This window comes from Halyomorpha halys, unplaced genomic scaffold, assembly GCF_000696795.3.
Source record: "Halyomorpha halys isolate HHAL.00 unplaced genomic scaffold, Hhal_1.1 Scaffold678.1, whole genome shotgun sequence".
Taxonomy (NCBI): Eukaryota; Metazoa; Arthropoda; class Insecta; order Hemiptera; family Pentatomidae; genus Halyomorpha; species Halyomorpha halys.
In genome coordinates, this window is record NW_027112940.1 from 769,279 (window position 1) to 794,973 (window position 25,695).

At 30.2% G+C, this 25,695-nt stretch overlaps 1 long non-coding RNA gene across 1 annotated transcript in view; it reads left to right on the forward strand.

Moving 5' to 3' along the window:
- Window positions 1-25,695, forward strand: part of LOC106685298 (uncharacterized) — a 179,288-nt gene that overhangs the window by 72,502 nt on the left and 81,091 nt on the right. The window contains exon 2 of the long non-coding RNA XR_001343826.1: window positions 1,559-1,593. This is a non-coding gene — a long non-coding RNA (uncharacterized lncRNA). The remainder of the gene's footprint in view (window positions 1-1,558; window positions 1,594-25,695) is intronic.

Sequence of the window (25,695 nt, forward strand, 5' to 3'; positions counted from 1 at the left end):
TATATGTCCGATTAATTAATATTATTTTATAATTAATACGTCATTTATATAATTAATTTGAGATTAATGATAGTATTATCCATGTTTTAAATGAAATACGCCTATTAGATTAGTATTTTTTTTTCATTATGGAAGAACAAATGTTTATATTTTCTATTTACCTTCGTGATTTTTTCACAGAATAATAATAATAATTTGTTTATGGAGCAACCCCCGTACAAAATGGTGAGTTAAAGATTCTTTAAATAAACTAATAGCAAACAATACCAAAGCTGGGCCACCTACATTCGTTACAATAAAACAAAAACTTCATTTCATATTTAATACACATACTACATATTTACCTATTGTATTATTTTGTACTGTTGTAAATTACAATAAATAAATAATTAAAAAAAAAAATATTTAATACTATTAGAAAAAAAAAACTATACCTCCTATTGTGATGGTAGGTATTCAGCTCTAAGCAAAAGGTTCCGTGTTACATATATAAAAAAAAGTTTAAGATCCAATCCTGAGGGTAGACAAAAATTAATACAACTGATTTTGGTTAATATTGCTTAGTTTCGGCATGTATCGGATCCAGCTCTCATGATATGCAGTGCAATTTGTCAAAAAATGGAAACAATTCTTCAGTACCGTTTCATCACAAACTAGACAAAGCTTCCGTGAGCCCAAAGTATATTTATGTGGACCGACACTAATAGTAATTGTATATTTACTGGAGAGTCGTTGTTGGGTATTTGTTGATATAGTACAATATTAACCATTTAAGAAGTTGTGAATTTTTAAAACATTAAGCTATGTTGCTCTTTTCTGAACAGTGCATTTAAGGGATAGAAAAGAAACGTGAAAATTCAACCAAAAAAAATGAAAAAAAAAATTGAAAATTATCATAACTGATCAAGTACATGTGATTTCCAGGTATTTTTATTTCTTATATTTCCTTCTTTTTTTTTTTTTTAAATCGTAGTCAAACTGTTATTCATTAATGTATTTAAATAATTTGGAGATAAAATATAAATATTTTTTTACAAACATTAGTGTTTGTGGAATTCACTGATAAAAATAATTTTAACTAATTGTAAAATGACAATAGTAAAATTAAATAAAATACTACGCTTGAATTGTGCATGGATATTAAATACAAAAATACCCTAACTTAATTTTAGGAAGGCACAGAAAACCCCCTGCAGCTTATTATTTTCCCATAAGCTCGGATAACTAGAGGTTGTTACTCTTTTCTGACTGAAATAGTAATACTAAATATTAACATTCACAAATTAAACTGGCAATTGCCCCCAAAGAAACCTGCAATCACGATTAAATTTAAGACAAAATACTTTTAAAAAATATACTCTTAGAAGAATTTTGGAAAGAAATGTACCCATTATCTGCGTATCAATACCGGCTATACAGGTCAAATTAATTAAAAAATTAACTTATAATTATAATATAAATGAAATAATAATAAAACATGAAATAATCCATTTAATTTATGTTGTTGATTAGTAACATATCATATTGTTTATAATTATTATTATTTTTTTTTTTTTAGGTTAGCAGTTGGATACTGATTCCTTTCTAAGTCTTGTAAGTACATTTACTATACTGTTTTTTCTAATAAAGAATAAAAATATTTTATTTGCAGTTAAAATTGGATTTTAATTAACATCTCTTAAATAACTTTAAACGAATGAATGACAAAAAAATAATAATAAAATAAGAATTAGTTAAAACAGTGATTGGATAAGAGGATCGAACGATAAACCCGAAGCCCACACAAAAGACAATGTTAGCTGGTTGTTATTAGGAGATCCTTAATTAGAGTCGTTTGATTTTATGATCCAGTTCTGAGTGGATGATGGCCAATTATTTATTTTTATTTTATTTTTCCCCCGAAAAACAAGTTCGGCAATGGTGAGGCAAGGGTCGAAATATTGGAATTATAAATATTAAATATTTATATATTTAATGCATACTATTTTAAATATATATTTCATTAAAGTAATTAAAGTGACTGCATTTGATTTTTGCACTTTCTTTTTCATTTTTAAGAATTAAGATAAGATGTTTAAATTAATATAAAAGATATATAATGTAAAGAGGCCTAGCAAGTCATTTTGTTTGTATAGCTTTCTCACTGTCTTCATTTTACTCTCACTTATATATACGTATATTTAGAGTATATAGTAAGGAAGAATATTATGATTGTAAAAAATTTCTAATTGGAGGTTATTTTATGGTATAAATTTTTTGATAATTGTTGTATAAACAATATTAGACAAAATGAAAATACAGATAATAACCGGGTATGTTTTAAGGTTATTAACCATTACAATACAATATGAACTAATGAATGCGCCGTCTGTAGCTCAGACGAAATCTCGTTTATCGTTCTGAGATCTGCGGGCGGCGCCGATTCGAATCCTGGGGGGTTGACTTGTTTATAAAGTGGAGATCCCACAAAATGTTTGTCACCTGTAGATAACTTGACAAATATCACCTTCGCTGTGGATTGCCTTAAAAAAAATCTGATGAATAAACTGTTTATTATTATCAATTAAATTCTTGAAATTTAAGTTTCCAAAAGGCTTTAATTCACACGATTTTTTAATACCCTTTAAATTTGGACCAATCCATTTACGTAATATAGAACTGCCTAGAAAAATGCATTTGCGCAAATATAAACAAAAATACTGGTCGATATCTGATAAAATCGGTTATAGAACCAACTTGTTAGTAACCCACAATGCCAAGAAAATACATCGAATTTGAATTAACGGTTTAATTATTCTCACAAATTTGATGTGTATATCATATACTTTGATGTGTAAAACATACAATGAAAGTATGAATTGTTGATTCTGAAAACATGTTTTGAAATTTTCTGTGTGAATTCCATGCTTCTCAACCTTCCCTAGTGAGGCAGCAAAAAGTAATTATTTTGGTGAATTTGTAGTTAATGAATGTCATTTTTATATTTTTAAGTTATAGATCTCGATGCTATTCTAAATTTGAATCCATTTAATAATTAGCGTGTATTAGTCTAATTATACTGCAAGCCAATCCGATTATGTTTGAAGACTAATTTGTCTGCTTACAGATAGGGTCGATGTAAAGAAGGGAGTTAAGGGAGTTAATTTAAGCAACCTCTTTACTGCAGTGGCACTAGTTGACTTTTATCACTAACGTTTCCATGGATTGAAAACTCAACTCTTCCTCTCTGGCTGGAGTAAGTTGGTCATCTCTTTAGGGATAACCTCTCTAATGGGCCGTTTGTTGGCGTTGGAGTTAAGGCGTAAGTCATGACATCCTCGGAACTACTGCGGCGCCAGTTTGAATCCAATTTTAGAACTCGACTTTTATTTCTATGGCGGTCCCAGGAAATTAAAACTTGACCTCCCCACATCATGGTTTGGATAGGATGGTATATTTTTAATAACCTCCCTCAGGAGGTTGACAGGTATGTCAGAAATGGCCAGAAATGAAGAAGGTGAAAAAAAAATATAACATACACGACACGAAACCAATTTTTTCTTCTTTCAAACGTAAAATACGACTGAAAACTATCAATTAAAAGGATTTTAATATTTTTTATGATTTGCCGTAATCCAATTGTTCTCTGTGGTATACTAAAAGCCATATCGCATGTCTTTGGTAGCGAGAAACCAATAATATTATTTTGCTTCAAAATTAGTTTTATTTGTTTAATTATGAAAGCAATGTTTTGGGCGGGAAATAGGTTCAGTTGAAGTGCAGTGGCGAGAAGAAGTAATGCAGCTTGACCGTTGCGACATGATAAAAGAAAGAGGAAGATCTACCCCGACGTGAGATTACAAAATGGAAGCTATATCTGAGAGAATGTCTGCCCCATTTAATCCAGCATTAAGATAATGGCAGTTATTAAATATAGAAAATCATCTCGGGATGACATAATGGCCCCGGGGCAGAATAGATTTATGAATCGCTCCCTTCCCGAAAAATCTATCTTGATTCTAGATTAAGATATATGTGTGGGCCAGCCAGCATCTCACACTTCATTCGTTTCATCATAACTTTGATTGAACTGTTTCCACTTCTAAAACAATTAAGGCTGGCCTTTATTAAACACAACCACATCCAATTTGAAAATATCAGAACGGGATTTAATTTATTCAGGTAGTTAGTTTCTAGGATGCGGTTGGCGTTGCTGATGAGTGTTTAAAAAAATAAAATGGGAAGAATTATTTGTTGCATCATTGTCACTAAATAATTCAATTATCGATGGATTAAGTTTACTAGAAAATGTATCCTTTTTTTTTTTTAGTTTATTAATTACGAAATAAAATGTCGCTTCTTTGGTCCATTATTTTTTATTATGTCCATTAATTTTATACCATACATGATTATACAATTAATAACGTTAGAGTTAATTAATTAATTTATTAATAATTAAGCCTGTAGTTCATTTGAAGAGAGGAATTTGAATATTGTTTTTCTAAGCAATAACACAGTATCTTAGTAACCAAAACAGTCACAAATTACAGCATTTCTAAAAATAAAACTAATTGCTAGAGTCAGAGTAGGGCACAAATAAGTTCAACTATAACTACATAGCTAAAATAATAACTAAAATTGCCATGGACCCAATGTTTATTTATTAATAAGTAAATATTGGCTTTTTACTCATGGCAATTTTAGTTACACTGATTTTCGTCCAATCCTTGATGACTAAATTGACTTAATTTTAGTATTTAATAGTTTAAAACAGATTTAGACTAATATTTTTTTTTGTTTTTTTACAATGATGTACCATTTTTATTTATTTATCGCATTTATGTACTGTTTGAATTATATGCAACTTGTGTATTTAGTGTGTAAAGTATTGTAAAGAAACAGACCTTAAAGCTTCAAAGCTCATACTTTTTATTATATCTTTCAATCTTACTGTCTGACAGATATTATTATTGGATTTGGTCAGCTTTGGTGGGAATTTCATTTATATCATGTTAATGAACAGTCTCCAATAATTTGAACTAGATGTTTGTGATATTCGAATATTTTTTATGTCGTGACATTGCAGTATACGATAGAAGAATTTAGGATCAGGAGTTCAGTACCTGGTAAGGAAGTACTGTTACTAAACAAACGGTTGAGCAAGGAGGTGATTTGGTCAGAATCACGCTCGACCACCAGAGTTTTACCCAATTGAGGGTACCCCATTTATAAGGCTGGGAAGAGGGCTCCAGAACCCACAGGGTTGACTCACGGCTACAGTGTAACAGTACAAAATTTTCTGCCCAGCCCGATTTGAACTCGGGTCCTTGGGGTTAGTAGCACCGTGCCTTACCACGGTGCCACCACGCTCGCTTTCACAGTATTTAGATCATAAAATAGCTGTAAGCAATAATCATAGAGAAATTAATAACTAGATCATAATTATAAAAAAATTAATTTTAAACTTGTTACAAAAAATAATTAAAATTTACTTCTAACATTAAAATTTTTGTACACAGCGACAGATATAATTAAATCTGTTTAATTTATATATATAATATATTTATATATTATAGTCTACAGAATTAGCTCTAGAATTCCTTTTCTCGTATCGAATATTTTTAATCATAGCAAATGAAGCAGAGTATAAAATATGTAGGGAATTAATAACACAGGATAAGGATCAGGAGGCATGCGCCGGCTCTTGCACAACGCTCGCCATGATTGAAGCCTAAACACCACTTTTGGGTTCAAGTAATAGCAAAACTTTGCATATTCATGTATGGAAATAAATTATGAGTTTATATAAACAATTAAAAAACCTTTTCTGGATTCTGTACCATCCAATTTGTATACCAATTGCACCTATACGTATAAAATAATCAATGGCATAATGGCTACAGAACCGACCTTTTATATTTTAGATATAATTTGATTTTGTTCATATTAATTGCTAATAGTCAAAACATGGTAGCATATCAAATATAGGAAACAACACCAGAGCAAAGAGGCTAACACATTTCTGGAACCTTAGGATGGAATATAAAAACCAATGTATAAAATTCTATACATTTTTATTGCATCTAATAAACAATACTGCAAAAATTAAAAGGACCTTATTTCTGCATCTGTTTTCTAAAAGATTTCACGCTTGTTTATGCATCCATATACAATGGATGGCCTTTTAAGTACCTACGGCTTTCGTAAATTTAATAAAAATCTTCATTTAGTAAATTTACAAAGTTCTAAAAGTGTTCTGGGTTATGATTGATAATTTATGACTCTTGTTAAAATATTTTTTATAATCCTTTTAACTTAAATTAGGAATACTTCCAAATGTACGCAAATGCCTGTGAAAAATTCGAATTGGCTAAAATAAAATCAGATGTAAATCTTCAAGAAATTTTATACGGTCAAAATGCATTGTATAATAATATATAAAAAAAGGAATACTGTTTTTTTTAAGGATTCCATCATATTTTAAATGATCTTTTCAACAGTTTTGAATATCAAGTAATAAAATACGTCAATGAGAATTTCATAGTTGATTACTTCTCAGATTCTCTATTGCATCATATCATAAATCATGGTTTATGCCTCCAATTCTGATGTAATTACATACTGATCAAAATAAATCTTAATTACCTCTAAAAGGGGAGAATACCCTATCAAATCAATTAAAGCAATTTAGGAACTTAATTAGGAATTTATTCAACTATTGGAAAATCATCATAAACAGAAAACACCATTATAAAACAGACACAATAATTAGAAATTAGAATATTTTTTTTATTCAAATCGTAATGTAAAATTTAATTTTAGAAAAAAATAAATTTTATTAAATTGCACCAATTTATGGTGGAAAGTATTTCTAACCACGATATTGATAGCATTCGATATTCATAGCATCTCAAACGTTTTTGTTCTTGGTACCAGCTTATTTTGACACAATGAATTATTGGGATGATTTTGAAAAGAAGGTTTGTATGGTGGGATGGAAAATTTAATGAAGAATAGGTATTTATTTGACTTCCAGTATGGTAGTCAGTGCACAGTAAGGTCTTAGTGCATAATTTTATAAAATGGCCATTCAGAATTTAACAATGTATTTCAGCTTGAATTTAGAATAATATTACGTTTTATGTGAGCGCCATAGCTCAGAATTAGCATACCTCAAGTTTGTCGGACTGAAGCCATAAAGATGAAATTTGTATATCTATGTTCATTGTGGAATGACTAGTAGAAGAAAGAAAGGAGAAAGTCTTGCAAGACACTATCTGAGAAGAACATGGTTTAGATGGAAAGTGATTGAAAATAATACATGGAGAGTATTTAGCTTGAAGAGAACCATATTTCTAGAAAATTGTGTCAAAAGTAAAGAACGTACATTAGGTATATCGTCGTTTAATATTTCGTCTTAAAGTCCGAAGAAAATATGTATGATATTTAAAAAAAGTAGAAATTAACATTTTATTCTAGAGAAATCCTGAAGGAATTCATGAATTCAGAAATCTTACAAATGATGTTTTTGAAACATTTTTTATTTTAAGTTATAAAAATCATAATATTGTTTTGTTTTTTTTGTACTTGCGAGTACCACAGCCTAAGAGAAGATTCGTCAAGGATAGCAAAGTTTTTATCGTTTTATCTTGTATCAAGATATATTACTTGGTCAAAGGAAGTCGTAGAAAATGGATCTGACCTTAATTGGTAATATGAATATTATATTAGTTTTAAGATGAGTAAAAAGTAGGATATAAATCGTATGAGAAAATCTATGATAAGTTTTAACGACCAAGTTTTCAAGAATTAATAAAAAATTGGTTAAATTATTTTTATGCTTTGTAGGTTTGACATAACTACAGCCAAATAGTTATAAAGCTCACCGACAAAGATCCATTATATTTTTCATATTTAATCCATTATCGAACTAGCTACTAATACACTACTACGGAAACGCATTCAAAGGTTGCGGTCACTGACTCTACTACTAATCAATTAGTGGAAGAGCTGTGATCCAATCTGCACTTTCTCCAACCCTACCTCTAAACTTTACCCAGATTCTAGTGAAGGAACGGCACAAGTTCGCGAACCACAAAATAACATGTAAATCGGTTCAGCCTTGAGACCAAAATAATAATATATAATCTAGATAGCCAGTGGAGGGGGGTTATGTGTGTGATCGGTCACCGGCCTCTGTGGTGACTCTCGTTCGCAGGTCGTGTCACAATCCAATAACCGCCATATTTTTTATCTTCAAGACTAAAAGTTAATGTTACTGTTTATGAATAAGCTTGAAAAAAAGTATCATTTTTAATGATAACATTTATATTTTATGTCTTTTAAAATTAAATCATTATTTAGTTAATCCTTAAGCAATGTTATGCTTCTTTAGTCATATCTATGATAAATTTCTAAAGCTCGTAACAAATTTTATATTTGTTAGATTCAGGTATGATTAATTTTGATTTTTTCCCATTTTCAAATAAATTTAATTAATTTTGTTTTTAAATACCTATTATATCAAAATTAGTAGTCGATTTACAATTCATGATACGAAATTTTAATATCTTTTCAATATATATTTTTTGCCATCTTTGTGTTTTTAAAATTTGTATTTATAGCCCAACCTGTTAACTTTCCAGTAATTTGCAATTAGCAATCAAATATTGAATACTAGAAATTAATATACAAGTTAGTTTCGAAAAAAACCACAATAAAACCCCTAAGTTATAATATATTGCCTCGAATCGATAAAACAGGCTTTATAGAATAAGATAAAAATATCAACAATAAATATGATCATAGCTCGTAGAAATTTACATTGTTGTCTTGATGGCGGTTATCGTTATCATTTTATAATCATTTTCTTCCTTTTGTAATTATATTTTTTTTAGTTTTACAACATACGTATGATTTACAAATTTTAAACGTGTCGTTATTACTTTGTATTAGTGTTAGGAAAAGGGAAACACTTAGAATATAGGTATTAGTCATTAATTTAGAAATTAATTCAATTTAATAAATTAAATTTTAAATTAGCAATATTTTTAAGCAGCGTTTAAAGTGCTATGTTTCGAGGCTGTTGACAAACATTCTGCCTTGTATATCGGTTCTCCAAAATTTTTATTATAGGTGTTTTGTTCATCCATACTTTCTAACTATTCGTTCCTTTCTTACTGATAGATCATTTTAAGTAAACCTCAAGGTAGTATCTTCGGTCCCATCCTCTACAAAGTCTATATAGCTGACATCCCAACAAAACCTGACACTATCCTCACCAGTTACGCTGATGACACATGTGTGCTTGCAGTCAATAATAACCCTTTAATTACATCCCAAACTCTTCAATCCCATATCGCATCCCTCGAAGAATGCTGCCTTAATTGGATGATCAAATCACCTTAAATCATCCATGAAGGGTAACATGGTAAATCTAGTGACTGCCCTACAGTATACTTTAATAATGTTGCTCTTACCCTGTGTTCAACAGATCCGCTATCTTGGACTATATCTGGACAAACGACTAACCTGGAGTCCTCACATAAGACTAAAAAGACAATAAACTGCACATCGATTTCAACTATTACAGCGCTTACTAGAACGGTCTAAACTTCCAATTCATTACAAAAGACTGATCCACATGTCAATTACGAGTATATGGCCTATCTGGACATACGGAGTTGAGCTTTAAGGATCCACTAAACCTTCGAATTCCTTTCGTATCCAATCCAAAATCCTCAATGCTGCTTACTTTGTCACTAATAAAATCATACATAAAGACATTAATGTTCCGTATGTAACTGATCTAGCCCGAACCAGATACCATTCCTTCCAAACTCCCTAACCACCCAAACCCAATAGTTTGTAACCTTGCTTTCTCTTCCAGTCCTGACAATCCTCCGACGCGTCTGAAAAGAAGATGACTTCGAGACTTGCTATTGTAAAACGTCATTAGAGTGCTAGCAATGAGTAGTTCCTCTACACGCCTGTATCACTCCATTTTGATCTTACACCAAATTTACTTAATGTCTTTGTACGTAAATACAACTGTAATATGTAACTATAAATAGCAATAAATAAATTTAAAAAACGTAGCCATAAACTTCAAAGAGCAACTTAATAAGTATATTCAGAATTATAAAATTTTACTAGACCCCAAGTAAGAAAATTATAGGAATACTATGTGGTAGGAAATTAGACAAATCCTAGAATCAGAAGATAGTATTTAGATTTACTTATTCATTTCATGGTTAAGCTTTATGATTTATTTAACATATAGAAATAGGATTGATGAACCCAATGATATTTGACTAAGATGATATCAACTCTTTATAAATTTTAATCATATCCAAATCTTTAGTTTTTTGCTGCTGGACGTCAGCAGATATGACATTGAACAAGCTTTCATAGAAAAAGCATGATGGTCCTATGGCTTACTAAGATTTTTTCATTTGGTGTAACATAACACACGGCAAGCTCAAATTGCTATCTACCAAATCAAATTACTATTTACAGATTAAAAAAAAAAGCGCCGAACCGTTGCAGAACAGGATTTGTAAAAAGGAAGCTTTTCATTCTCTACAAGCTATAGAACCTACAAAATATCAGAAAGAAAAAAGAAAAGTTTAAACGTTGAGGTGAAATAGCAGTAGAGGTTTTAGATGTTCATCACATTGACTTAAATATATAAAAAAAAAGTAAATAATGAGGAAATGATAAATAAATGGTAACCATCATAGTCATAATGGTTTCTCAAAATAGGTTCTTTATGACTTGAAACCGGATTTTGGTGCAGTAAAAAACTAAAAAATGCACACTAATATAGACAAAATCGTGCAGTTAAAACTCAAAATGTGTATAAAACCTCCAAATTCAGCCATAATCAACCATGTTGTTCATTTTATAATATTAATAGATGAAAAGGTTGCCTAACACTGATTTGAATCAAATAATATGCTCCTCATTTATGCAAATATACATTAAAATCTAAACTATTCTGATTAAAAACCTAAAATTATGTCTATAATTGAAGAATTATGAGGAAAACAATTATATTTAATAATTTAATATTCTTATTAGGAAGGCTCAAATTCAATTCGTCACTAGTCTATTTTTTTTAGCTTGAATTCGAATCCTCATATGTTAATCAAATTCATTGTTTTATCTCAAAATTGTCTATTTTAAACTATATATTATATAATGAAAAAAAAATTAATGAATAAATATCGGCATACATACGCCTATTTGAATAATTAGAGATATTTAGTTCGAGTATTAAATTATATGCAACAAAAATCAATATTTTACCCAAAAAAGAGTGAAAAAAAATTTCAAAACGTGCGATTTTTTTCAATAAAAATTAGTGTTATTCTATCAGATTATTGTCTTTTCCATGATTGGAGTTTCTTTCGAGGTTTGGCGCAATTTGAAGCTAGGAAACAAAAGATGCAACTGAGACCAAAAATCGGTCTCTATTCATGACCAAGTGCTCCTTGCTTATTGGCTAATTGGCGGGAACAAGACCAGCACATGAATATAAAAGACTGCATGGACGCTAACCGCCTGGATGTGCCACTGCCTCTATGATTAGTGTACCAGTGGATCCCTTTATAATCAGGCAGTCCTAATACTAGATCATTCAATTTAAGTACAAGTCATAAAAATTGATTGAGATCAACAAGTGAGGATGATGATGGGCTAGCTATCTCCAGCGAAGTGAAAATTTGTCGGGTCTGAGGGCCCGGGTCGTCTTTTGTCAGTTGTAAGTAGTTGTCCTTAATGGCTCCAATCTCAGAGCGTGTTGAATAACCATCCCAAGTCGTTCATATTTTTCGAAGTGCTGGAATACTATAATTGTTGAATGCACATATCATTGACGACTTTGCGTTTTATTCTTTTAAATCTGTATTATTATATTTGTATTTATTACATAATTGTAAGGGAGAAACTGAATAAAACAACAGCTTATGCCGTTCGAACCTGATTTATTTGCTAAGTGATTAGTAACAACATTTGTTTAATATTAATCAGTACTAACCATTGTTTTTGAAAAGTATATTGTAGATAAATGCCACATGTAATGTTACAATTAATATTTTACATTTTGACTTATATACATCACATGTTTTTGTACCTTCCAATCTATCGGCTTTCAATCATTAAATCATTCATCATCAAATTGCTTTCGGACAATTACTATTGAAGTTCTAGCAAGAACCTGGTTCTTGCCTATAGTCCTGGATGTCTGCGTGTCTACTGCCCTTACCGGCTAGATGGAAACCACAGGGATTCCTGCAAGTGTTGGGATTCGGAATTCTGAATGTAATTTAATTTTTTTTTTAAATAATAATAAATAAATCTACTAATAATTTTAAACATTTTTTATTTTGCTTTCTTCGAGTAAATATTCGTGTTTTTGTGAAAAGTTTCAATTAACCTTTGTAATAATTGGTGATGGCAAAATATTGTTTGAAGATTAGGATGACCCATAAGAGGGACCTGAGGCAATATTCTTGTCTCTACTGACGAAATTGATTGTGGTTAGGTGTTTCGTATAGGTGTCATACAATTATTTTTGTTTATAATTTCTCTTTCTCATTTTCGAAAGTAGGGGATCTTTTCATTTATAAAGGAAGTAAAAGAAAAAAAATGATATCCTCAGAATCGAAAATTCCAACTTATTTTGTCGTATGTCTGTTCTTTTGTCTAATTCTGTTGCATTGCAGCCGTTAATCCGATTTTAATGAAATTTTCAGGCTTCTATTTAGATGGCCCCAGATTATCAATAATTTGACTTATTTATGTGAAAAAGTAGTTTCCTTGACTTACATATATTTTTATAATAGCTCTTTAAATTTTTCCCCAAGCTTAAAAGGGGGGAGAAAACACTATTATACATTAAAAACACTAATGATAAGAGTTAAAGACTAATACAAATGATCCTTTAACAAAAATATTTTAATCCATATTAGAAAATAAAAATATTTAATTGATTAAAAAATTTTATAAAATTAATTCATTAACTTTCATCTAATATTATCGATTATATTTGCGCAAACGTATTTTTTCTTGATAAGTTCAATTCAAACACGGCATTTCCTGTAGATTTAATTCTAAATGTACACATCAAATTAATTCCAAAATAAACCAATAAACCTCACATATTTAGACATAACATTAAATCGACACATGACTTTTCTGGTGCATTATAACAAAAAACTAAAATCGGCGGGAGGTAAAGGAACCACATTCCATCACTTAGTGCGCTCATGGATCTTATACATCCTTAGCCCGACACTGCTTTATGGAGCAGCTATGTTCGTACATTTGTCATAATCTACGTTTAATCGTGTACGATGATATCAGAAAAAATGTAAAAGGGATTTCTCTAAAGTAGAAGAAGGTATTCAAAGATTGTGCCGAGCTACCAATAATGAAATATAGAAGAAATGATTTCCGCACACTATACTAATTTCATTCTATGTTTACAACTCTTCCGAAATGAGATCTTTTCCCAATTTGTGCCTCTCTCAACCCACTGATATTGTTAAAATATCATATGGCATAGAATGAACTAATTAAATTTTTTATTTTTGTTTTTAAAACTTTTCAACAGAGTAAATCCTGTCAACCCTGAGTAATAATTATATTAGACATATTTTATTTATTTATTTATTTAATGTAATTTACAACTGTAAAAAATAATAAATATGTTGTATGTTTCATATACACTTGAAAATCTTGGGAAGGAACCACCCATTGGTGGTTTAACATTAGACTAAACATTAATTTAAATTAGCCCGTGGCCAAGTAATAGACATACGAAAACTGAAAAAGCAACTTTTTATATTTCAGTAATGAACAAATACCAAAAGAAGAAATAGTAGGAGTAAGAAAAAATAATAATAAAATGAATTCGCAAATTTAGATAATTAAGTATTTACCCAATGAAAATAAAAAGCAAAGCAACTATTCGTACCTGTTTGACGTTTTTTATTTCTTCTGTGTCAAGAAACTACAATAGGACATTTTGGGAAAACTAAAAATAATTCATACTAAACTACTAACATTTATCACTCTGGACTAATCTAGCTGTTGATGGTAATCATTCAGTTAACAACAAAAACATCATAAAAGGAACAGGAACGGAGCAATAAAACACGTTTTTAAATTTGTATCCCACGAACTGCCAATTAGCGAATTAGAGTGGATCCGTTAATTTGAGCAGTTGGTAACAATCCATGACTATTTTTTTCTAGTCACGCGTGTGTCTAATTTGTAGTTGAGCTATAATTGATAGTGTCTGGAAGTTGAAATAGATGAGAAATGTACTAGGCTAGAAAGCCAATTAAAAACTTGATGTTCCTAGACCAGAAGTATGTATTAGCTGATATCTGTATGTCATCGACTATTACCAATCAATACAGATAAATAAAACTTAATGAAAATAATTTTATAATAATAAGATACAATAGGATTTCAAGGTGTTATATTTGTGCAATATTTAAAATTTATTACTCGGTTAGATTCCCAGCTCCTTAAGGGCTTAACAGGATGAACAACAATCATTCATGAGAGATAATGGTTGTTTTTGGAAATCTTATATTAATAATGATTTTCAATTTATTTTACCTAATTACTCCGAAAACAGATTAAAATTTTATCGTTAGTTGACCCTAAGGACATCCATGCACACGCACCTTCACATACTCATAAACACGCACTGTAAGTAGTTAAAGATATTATAGGAAGTAGAAGTGAAGGCACTACTGATACTTCTGACTGTTGGGAAGTACATGAATTATTTACCAGATGGTTAAGGAAGAATTCATTTAGATCAGTCAAATAAATTTAAATGCAACTGCGTAAAAAAGAAAGTATATATATATTTTTTAAAAGTTCGTATTTTCTAAAATTAATCGGTCTTAATTCTTCAAGATTTTACCAAATATACTCATTCCGTTTTAAAGAATCGAAGAAGGGCATGGATACTTATTATATCATTTATTTATTTATTTTATTTATTCTGCATTTATGTTTAGTGAAAAAGGATGGTTAGTAATTTTTTTATTATCAGTAATTTTCTTTAATTTTTTTTTTGTCTCTCGAATCTGGATTCTCTGCTTTGACAACTAAGAAAAAGGATATATATTTGTATAGTATTTTTTTATTTGATAAAATGCAGGATGGATTTTCTTATTTCAAATTTGATTGCCAAATATACAAAATAGTCGTCTAGTACAAAATTCTGCTACAACTGTAGTTGGATTCTGCTTTGATGATTGACGAAAATGGTTAGTATTTGGATAGTAATTTATTAAGTCATCAAATGCACGATCGATTTTTTTTTTTATGATTTGTTTATCAAATATGCAAAATAGCCGTCAATTAACCTATTGCTGCTCCAGCAGAATTAGAGTTGGTTACCTCCTTGTTTACGGATAGCTTCAATTGTTTGGAGTAATGCAACATACATACATTCGAAAATCGATGTTTAAGGTTTGAATGACACTTTAAAATCCGCAATATTTGTTACGTTTCTCCATTTTTCATCCCGAAATTCAGAAACTTTCGAATTTTGAAGGGTTTTCAGTCGAGTCCTGAACTCTTCTATTTATTCAATGATTATAATCAATATTAAATTATAGTCAACATTTTTTGATAGATACCTCATTTGTCAACAGACGCAATAAACCCAATACTATCCTAATTTGACTTAATGCTCAAATACCTGCATGCCTGAGTAAATTGGTGAACACGACACATTACGAATAAAAAATCGATGTTTAATTATACCCATTTATATCTAGCATATCACGGCAAATGGGTCTATGATGTATAGTTTTTGATATAAATAAATATGGAATTGATTTCTAAGAACAGTAGGTGGGTTCCCACAAGGAGCCGTTAGATATATAATAACTATATATTCTGGAACCTCATCCGCCTTGGAACCGCGGTTCTAACAAACGTAGAAACACATTACATTAAAGCTTTTTTTTTTTTTACTCTCTTTGACCCTGAAAGATGTTTAAGGCCTTTGCCGAAAAGATCTTGGATCCGACCGCATGCCTATGAACCTCCTAAGAGCCTGCTGAGTCGAGAAGTTGTCAGTTGTGTGGTTGCTTTGCGATAAGAAGTACCTAAGACTAGACCGCCCAGTGAGAGCAATGTGGAGGAGTTAGTTTCTTCGAATGAGTCGGCTAACTACACTCGGCTAATGGCTGTGCATTAGGCTGATTCAGGAGCTCGCACTATCTGCAAAGGCCGCTGCTGCCTCCATCTGAGCCCTAGCTAGATCATATCTATCTCTTCCAGCTTCATTAGTTTATGTTAGCCTGGATCCTCGAGCATTTCTTAACAACTGCGCTATACTCATCATCGTCGCTGATGGGAGGAGAGAAGGTGGCAATATGGAATCCAGTCTTATGTGACTGTAGCTCTCAAATTAGGTGACAATATTAATTTATGGTTTTGGTGTAGTTTATCAAAAGTCATTTTTAATTTTTTTTTTTTCTCACCAAATGTAAAATAAGTCAAAGTTGGTTTGTAGACTTTTGGTGAGAGTATTATTATTACACTAAAGGGACTACAATGCCTTCCTCACGTCGACCCATTTGGATCTTTTGTGTGTTATCCTTCGTCTCGTCTAGTCGTTTAGAGATTCCATAGGAATTCAATACTTCTAACAAAGCCCATTAAGTCTTAAGGATTAATTCTAGTAATGCTTTTAGGTTTAATAGATCACATAGAATATGCTCAACTTTTAATTTGTCCCCCTAGCACAGACGACAAGTAGAATCTGCCACTATCTTCTACTCGAAATGATATTTAACAAAAAATAGCCCGTGTTGAGACCTGTTATTTTTCTCAAATCATTCTTTCCTTATATTACACCTCAGGTTCAGTCGAAATTTCAATTTTTCCTTTGAAACATTTATGAAGAGTTTAGGTTGTTTCATCTCAGATTTTGTAAGCCAGTATGTTTTCTTATTCACTGTTTTTCAGGAGGCAATCTCCTTCCTTACTACACTTGCAGATCAACTACAGTATGGTACAGAGCCTAATAATAATGCTATTTCTAAGCCCTTTTTTGTTAGTTTATCGGCTTCCTCGCTTCCCAGTTTCCATATTAGAGCAAGCATGTTGCGCTTAGAAAGGTGGTTTAGGATGTCAAAAAAATCCCATGGCGATAATTTTTTTCTTAGAGTAATTGGAACCCCTACAACAAAATGGAAAATTAAAAAAATATGCGTGAGGTTTTCGAGTTATAACTGAAATTTCTTAGGCTTTAGTATTGTTGAAATTCGTATTACTTTATGATTAGGAAATGGAATTTGATTGAGAGTAATCTCTTTCAATTAAATGAAATGTTTCTTTTATTCTATTTTATTTAATCAATATTTTATATAGCTGTATATATATTAAGAAGGGGATACGTTTCAATTTTTGTTTGATTTTTCACTAACAAAAAAAAATCATTATTCTCCATAAACAAATAATGCTAAAGCAGGACGAAAAGTTTATAGTACAGTATTTTTTTTTTACTTGTAGTGTTTTAATTCTTTATTTGATTGATTTAGCTGATTGTTAATATTTAACCGTTGCTAATAATAATAGCCGTCAAATAATAACAAGGGATTAAGAAAAAAATAAAATTAACTAGAAAACAAAGCCAATGGAATTTTAAGTATAAGACAAAAGGTTTGGTTCAATATGGACTTTGTCTTCACGTCTGTTTCAAAACGCTAAAATAGATATTTAGACTGAATACTTAAATATCATAAATATATATTTATATTAATTATAACTATTAAGTATAAAAGTTACAGCTGGAAAAATATCGATATTTGTTACTGTAAATTTCTTTCTTTTATAATTTGCACAACCAATTTTCAAAATATTTTTGAGTACTATCATAGCGTAGATTATATTTCATGTCATCCTCTACTCTTACCTTGATTACGATCTCCATAATTTTTGTATTTTGTTTTTAGCCTTGATGAAGCAAAGTGTGGTGAAATGTTGGTTCATAATAAATAGTTTAAGTTTTTTTTTTTTTAACTACAACCGAACCATCTTCCTTTATTATGATAGAATTTTATTCATCATAATAAACATTTCATATTAACTTACTTAATTAACATGATAATTAACAAAATGAGAAACCTGTTTCCCATGTCGAAAATAAATTTCAAATGAATGATATTCAATGAACTTCTGTAAATGAAAAAAAATATTTTATTTTAAGTTTATTTTATTTAGAACTTTCTATTGGTTTCATATCACATCATTAGTAAGTTCATATGATCTTGAAAATTACGGAAATTACAAATACTTGAAAAACTAAAAACTTTAATTAGAAAATAATTTATTCAGAAACAAAAATGATTGCGGAAATAACTATCCCGTTTACGGGACGAACGAATTTACATATATACTTAAAGATGTAAACGATTTATTATTGTAGTTGAGGCGGTATTGAAATTGGATTGGGTTCCACTAGACGTTACGGCAGGTTTATTTAGTCCCATACAGAGCATCACATTTTTATTTTATTTTTTAGTAGACATTAGTACACGTTATGAAGATGGTAGATAAGGGGAAGTTTAACATGTCTTTACAACCGTGTGAGCATTCTGAAATGAAGCATAAAAAATATAATAGCTAAAAAACTCGTTCTTATCCCTCTCAAATCAGAGAGATTTGTGAGATTTAACATGATACATTTGAGGGGCTGACACTAAAAGAGCGGGGGAGGGCAAGACCGTTATTATACCTATGGAGCCGGTAGTGTTCCCCTGTGTTTTGGATCATTTGGTGCAGCTAATATCATGATCACAGGCGACCCATAGCGTAATCATACTGCATTAGCATGTATTATTGGGTCCCTATCAAAAATTGCTGTTGTTAGATTTATCCGATTAGATAGACCCATTTCTTATTGCAAAGTGAGGAATAGCACGTCGATATCTTCTTATTCTCTTTTTTTATTTAAATGTCAATAATATCTTCGACAAGTACAATCAATAACATAAACCTGATATGAAAGTAATTATCATCGTATGATCAATGTTCAGTTTCATCACTTCCGAATAGGAAATCATAATTCCTCCTTAGAAAACTCCATTGAAACAAACCGTGCTTCGAATTGAGCCCTATCATAATCTACTCATAATAATCACATCTCAAAATGATACACTCTTGTTCTAAGAAGAAGAAAAGAAAGTCAGCCAAGTTCATTTGTCAAGACTCCCACCGTCTCACAGTATCATAGCAGTAGCGAAGATAGTTTCTGAAATGGCGGTAAACTATCTTCATGTAATTTATTGTATTCATAAATTTTAAAAATTATCTCAGAAATATATTTATTTCGGAAATAATGACAATTTCATAAAAAAATATATTATATAAAAAAAATAACTATGAAACAGAAATTATCAGATAATAATATCAAAGTAACTGTTTTTAAAATACAAACAAATACAAAATATATATTATTTATTGATTTTGAATGAATAATTAATTCAAATTATAACCAGTGGGTTGTAATTTAATTGAGATTATTATATGAATGTCATATTACTAATGGTCAATAGAGTTTCCTGATTTGAATTGTAGATGATACTGATTTCATGATCTGTCAAATTTAGAGATAATTTATATTTAATTTTTTTTTAACTAACTACACCTCCTGAACCCTAGCATGTATTAGATAACTACTCATTTAGCTAATATATTTCTTCTAAGACGATATAATCTGAAGAAACTCTTTAAATTATTAAATAATCGTTATTCCGGAAATATTTATTTCAGAAATAGGTGGTTATGAAATATAAAATATATATTGCCTTATTTTAATAAATTATTCATGAATGAATAATTATTTTAAGAAATAAATACAGGTAGTTGGTAATTTGATTAAGATTATTACATTAAATAAGTTGTAAAATTATTGGAAAATGCAATACTGAACTTTATTAAATTTTATTTGTATAGCTTATTAAAACTAAATTTTTACAACGTATCAAATAAAGAACTTTTGTAGATGATCCAAAGATGCATCGTTTCCCTTTATAATTACATTGATAATAAGGGAAAAATTCCATTTATGTCAAGGAATTTCATACATCTAAATTTCCCGAATCGTTGAATTTTAGTTACCTACTCAGTAGTATTTAGACTAAAGAAATGTTGGCATTCAATTTATGCATTTTACTTGATTAATTATTCTGATCAACTGCTGAATGAATAAAATTTTGTTTTCAAATTAATTTAACAGTTTATCACACAATAAAAACTGTTATCCCGCCCGAGTAGGATGTCTAATCTCCCACATAATTATTTATCTTAGAGTGCTACCAATGGGTAGTTTCTCTACACGCCTGTAACACTCCATTTTAACTAAGATCAAATTTACTGAATGTATTATATGATATACATTTGTAAATTTCAATGAAGATATTGATAAAAAAGAAATTATTTCGGAAATTATTTTTTTGTGAAATAACCTTTTAATAAAAACATTCTTTAAACAGTACGTAGGAGAACTTACTATTGCACCTCACTGAACATGTATAAAAGCTTTTATATAGTGCAATAGTAGTATTTTGTATTCTTAGCTTTTCTTTGACAGAAATCATTTATAGAACTAATATGAAAATATCTTTGTCTAAGTACTTTGATTGTATAATACCGGCCTGATAAAGATAGCGGACGGGTCCGTTCCCTGTACGACGACAGGAAAAAATTGTTTCACCGTTTCGGTGTGAGAAACCCTAAAATGTAGCTTCTTCGAAAATAAAAAAATAACGAGTATTCGCTGGAATGACAGTAACAAATGAAGAGTTTATTTTGGGATTCCCTTCCAGACCAAGAACTGGAAAAAGCACATTAGTTAGTGGTCCAGAAAAAGAAAAAGTTATCTGGACAAGGTCATCTGTTGAGAGCTGTAATAATAAACCAATTTGGAGGTGCTAAGGGAGATCTAGTATAGAGCAGTTTTCGGCTTGATTAGGACATTTTGGGGCTAAATTGGGAGAAAAAAAATAAATGATTGGCTCCACTGATGGTGTTGTGTGTAACTTAATCACGGAATAGTCAAATCTCTCTCAAGTAACGGTTTTAAAAATCGCTAATACAAGTATTTTTTTAAAAAAAGTGGAGCATTAACCTGATCTCTAATTCTTAACTATTTAGTAAAATAAATTACCTTCGGAAAACTATTTTACATGTTATCTGTTATTGATATGGTTCAAAAACTTTTTTTTATTTTTAATGTTTATCATTTAAACTCATATCTATATATGATACACGATGTATAGTCATACTTATTTACCACTTTACGAGTTCAATATTACTCCCTAATATTTACTTCATGTGTCATTAGGGTACATCTAGATATATTTTAAAGATAATATTTACAGTTGTCATTTATGACTCACGTTAAATAAAATTGATCTTCGAAAGAAATGGCTCTTAAAATATTATTATCTAGCAGCGTTATAAAATTAGCTAAAATCGGATTCTAGAACGAAAATCAGTGTTCACTTAAGGAAGTATAAGTTTAACCATTCACAAATTGAATGGCATAAGGTAAAAAAAAGTTATAATTTATAAAAAAACGAATTCGCACTCACAAACAAATATTGAAATTAATTTATAAAATATTTTGAATTAATTTTTATTTATTGAATTTTAGTTATCCTAATAATCTCTAAAAATGTGGTTATCCTAGAAACTTTGATTGGAAATGTTGAAAAAGAAGTAATTTCCTATATTACCAAAATATAATAAAAAAAACTTTCCATTAATGAATAAATTGTTTTAAAAATAATGATGTCAATCAAACAATTACACTTACCGAAACTTTGTAACTCACTTATAAAGAAACATGGGCGTACCCAACGGGTGGCAGGAGGGGCAAAAATAAGACTATGGCATATCTATTCATTACAAACCTAACTTTATTTCTATTTTTGAAAAGATAAACATACTAGGCAACTAATAAAGGATTAAATCAATTATTTGAGAAGTATGTTATCTGCAAATAGATAAACTGAAAGTCTCCTTAGACATTTTTGTAAATCGTAGTCAAAATATTCGAAGTTTAATGTCTGCATTTAGGGTCCTGTTTCTTGCTTGAAAAGAATGAAGGTTTTCTCGATAACTATTTCAGAATTGGAAGCTCATCTTTGGATAATAGAAACACGGTATTCCCCCAAATGATTGATTGAATTAATTACTTGTCTATTGGATAAATTTTAAAATGTATATACCCATATATAACGTATTATGAATTTTGGTGGTTTCCAGACCAGTGTGTAAGATAAGCACGGACTTATGACAGTCTTTACTTCCATGCAACTTATGGATGAATCTCCGTGCCAATTTCGCCGTTCTATGATCTTTAATTCGAATCCAAGGATTTACTTAGTCTTATATGCTCGCATTATTTATACCACTTTGTCCATCCCGGTTATTCCATCAATAACTACATTTTTATACTTTATCTCTTTATGAAATTTCATCCAGTTTGTTTATGCACCTCTTTTTACTATGAGAATCATGATCTTATAACAATTAAATTTTAACTTACGTACGTTTTATGACCCAAATTATTTTGGCTCTTGGGTAATACGGACAGCTGGTGCGTGTATTTTTCCTGTACTGATTGCTTGGTTGCATCCCTCTGCTTGCATTCCTGTGGTAGTTTTTGTTTATGACCAATAAGGGAAGCAGCTCACTATAAAAAAAGGTATATTTATAATAATAAAATAGCATTTTTCATCATAACAATTATAAACAACACTTTCAGGAAATCATAGAAGGCTCATAATGAATCCACACTAGTATGAGTAAATTAAACTAGCACGAAGAAGAACCAAATTTAGAACCTCAGAACCAGATTGTAGATAAAGAGGTTTTAAATTACTCCCTGAATAAATTTGCCTATGTTTTCTTTTTGAAGGCGCGACGCCCGTATGGTCAGGGCTAACAATTTATCTGTTTGTCTTCAATAAATTTATAGTCCCTTTGATATTTCGGCGCTCTTGTACCTATTATATTTCCCTTGATCAATTACATCAATGCCTAAATGTGAGTGATAATATGAAAGGAACGGTAAAAAATATAAATAATATTCTGAGCCCTGCATTTTATCAGGCTAACGGATGACCGATAATTCAAAACTGATTGTGATGACTTGTTACAACTTTTGGAATATGTGTTGTAGCCCTTAAATAAACTACTTCAAGACATTATTAAATTTTATTCGTTATTTATTCTCTAGTGTGGGTTGTAACTTCTGCAGTCAAGGGTTTATAAATTAATGTGTACTAGTAGTTTTTTTGTTTCTTTTTCGTGTCCATTCTTCCCACCACAATGCAGTTTTATTACTGTTGTAAACCAATCGTCTTTAGTCCATTTGATCGGCGGTTCTTAGAAAATGATTATTTAATTCCTGTTTTTTATTTTACACTTTAAAGAAAAAAGTGTATAGTTTATTCATTTTTTAAAATTTAATATTGATATCTGATGAACTTTTATTAGAACGTTACTTTATTAAAATGTCGTTGAAATATATGTACTAAATTTTTTTTTTTAATACTTGTTTATTGCTATTTACAACTGTACATTATAATACATTTAGTAAATCTGATCTAAGTTAAATTGGAGTGTTACAGGCGTGTAGAGAAACTACCCATTGGTAGCACTCTAATGACGTTTTACATTAGCTGGTCTCGTGGTCATCTTTTTTTCAGGCGCCTCGGAGGATTTTCAGTAATGGAAGAGGATGCAAGGTTAGAAACTAGGGGGTTTGAATGGTTACGGAGTTTATAATGGAAGGAGTGATATCTGGTTCGTGCTAGATCGGTTACATAAGGAATATTAAGGTCTTTTGTGACCAAGTAAGGAGCATTGAGGATTTTGGATTGTAAGGATTGAATACGAGAGGAATTCGAAGGTCTAGTGGAGCCCTAAAGCTCAACTCTATATGTCCAGATTGGCCTTATTACAGTCATGTAGAACAGTCTTTTGTAATGTGTTGGAAGTTTAGACCGTTTGTCTAGTAAATGCTGTAATAGTCGGAATCGACGTTCAGTTTCCTGTCTTTTCAGTCTTGTGTGAGGATTTCAGGTTAATCGTTTGTCCAAATGTAGTCCAAGTAAGCGGATCTATTCGACAGGGGTAAGAGTAACATCATTAAATGAAACTGTAGGGCAGTCGGTAGGTTCATTGATGGGATTTGTTGGAATTGACTAAATTATTAAACTAGAAATATAATGTGTCCGTTAATTTAATACAACGAATCAACAGCCGCCGAAGAGCTAAGTACCAATTTACTGTCAATATCACTGTCATATTAGAGTTACGAGATTTTTTTTTTTTTCACTATGTCTATTAAATCAAACATTAATATTTTAATGTTTTATGAATTATTTGTATTTTTTTTTTTTTTTGGTCCATTCATTATATTTTTTATATATCATGTCAAACTCAATTTCATTTAAATCCAATAAGCAATAAAATTGAATGGTCATAATTATACTATGTGTTCCAACAAAAGAAAATTACGCAATTATAACCAGTGAAAGGATTAATAACTACAATAATTACAGTAAAAGTGATTACAATTTTTCTCTTTTTTTTTTTTCTATTCCGTTTAGCACTACGTATCATGAAGGTCTTTGGCCGCATAACGTGGTCTTTTTTCAGACCTTTATTAATTATTGAAATAGATATAGTCTCCAAGAATTCCTTGCATTGTCCTATAATTTTTATTTGAGATTCATGTTCCACCACTAATTGTCCAGGAAATTGGTACTTTACCTGGAAAAATATGAAGATTAAACTTGTAAAAATAAATTTGCTACAACCTCCGGGAATCGCTGCCATCTTGGAGAACGGTTTTGTCAAAATATCTTCTGTTGAGTGTATCAAAGAAAAATTATTCGTCGGAAAAAAAAAAATAAAAAAAAAACCAAATACCAAAGGGCGGACACTATTTATGAGTTTAAGTACACAAAAAGTTTATTGTATTAATTATTTATTGATCCAGCCGAATTTTAGCCCATCAAACTGAAAATACTCACATCATGTAGTAAAAAGACTAACCAATCAGACACAGGATATACGAACTTCTTACTTATATAAAACATCTATCTGAAGCCCTGAAGAAAACTTTTAATGAATAGTACATAGTCGAAATAAAGTTTGCATATAAAACCTCTAATAAACTTGAACGAATTTTCACTGGACTCAAAACTAAAATAGAAACAGCCCTTAGTTCATATTTCATTTATAAAATTGATTGCTTGATTGAATAGGGATTTTGTTCTCTAAAATTTTACTGTAAAAATTATATAATAATACATTTTAATCACAGAAGACGGTTAAAATTTCCTCAATTATCTAATTTCAGCTGGACTCAGCAGAAAAACAATCCGATGCACCAGTGATTGAGGATAAATCTCACTTTAGACCGCATCACATCTTGACATCTTTTTCATATTGTGCATCTTATCGTAAGAACTTTTTGAAGAATTGACCATTATGTGACCAGGGATTTTACTGTAACTGAAGGGTTTTTCACAATTTGATTTTGGTAATGCGTAATTTCATACTTAAACTTTTGATGCGGTTCGTGCCATGGTAGGTATTAGATTATAAATCGTCTTTCCGAAATTCCAGCAGTAGTTTTAGGAATATATA